The following is an 844-nucleotide window of genomic DNA, read 5'->3' on the forward strand; positions in this document are numbered from 1 at the left end:
GCCAATCTCTATGTCAGGCCACAGACAGGTATGTCTCATTATTTTCTTAAATCTGACTTCAAGGCTCCATCTGAAGAGAGGTGGGGGAACTGAGTCGTTATTTGGGCTTCCCCATCACTCCCTTATTCATAGTCCCTGGAGTTCTGGCCATCTTGAGGATGGGGATCTTGGCAGAGGCCTATGGATGCTCCAGACTGGTCTCAGATAAGGCACGCAGTTACTCCCCCACGTTCTGGCGTCTCCGAGAGAGCGAGAGCGGGGCAGGGCGTCCCCATCAAAGGGGATTCCACCGACCTCTGACCCCTCCCTAATCTTGGGAAAGCTCCCCCTCGGCCTCGAAGTTTCTCTGTACCACCCTCCTTCCCTGCCCACAGTCCCCCTACAGGAACTCAGGTTTTGCAGAAAGCACCGCCAGGAAGAGGTGTGCAGGCAACCGGAAAACACAAAATTAACATCTGAAGAAAGCATGCTGCGGGGTACCAGGCTGGGCGCCTTCCATTTCGCATCTCGCTGGTTTGCCTCCAAAGCCCCGCAAGAGGGGCCTGGCCGGCTCCAGGTTCCAGGTGGGGAGGTTGAGGCCGGCCGCGGGAGCGCTCCCTCGGGGCGGGGACAGAGTCCAGGAGCAGAGCGGCCGGCAGGGGGCCCTCCGCGCCGGCCTTCGCGGGAGGAAGCGCTGGCAGCGGCTCGGACCGGTCAGAGGAGGAAAAGGGAAAATTACTGGAGCTCGGGGGCGGGAAGGGCTGCGGGACCGGGAGGAAGGTGCTCGAGGCTGTCGAGCCGGGCGGCCCGCGCCAGGCCCGTTCCCGCGGCGGCTCGGGCAGTGAGGAGCGGGGCCCCGGGCCGC

Source organism: Equus quagga, chromosome 11 (assembly GCF_021613505.1).
Source record: "Equus quagga isolate Etosha38 chromosome 11, UCLA_HA_Equagga_1.0, whole genome shotgun sequence".
NCBI classification, from domain to species: domain Eukaryota; kingdom Metazoa; phylum Chordata; class Mammalia; order Perissodactyla; family Equidae; genus Equus; species Equus quagga.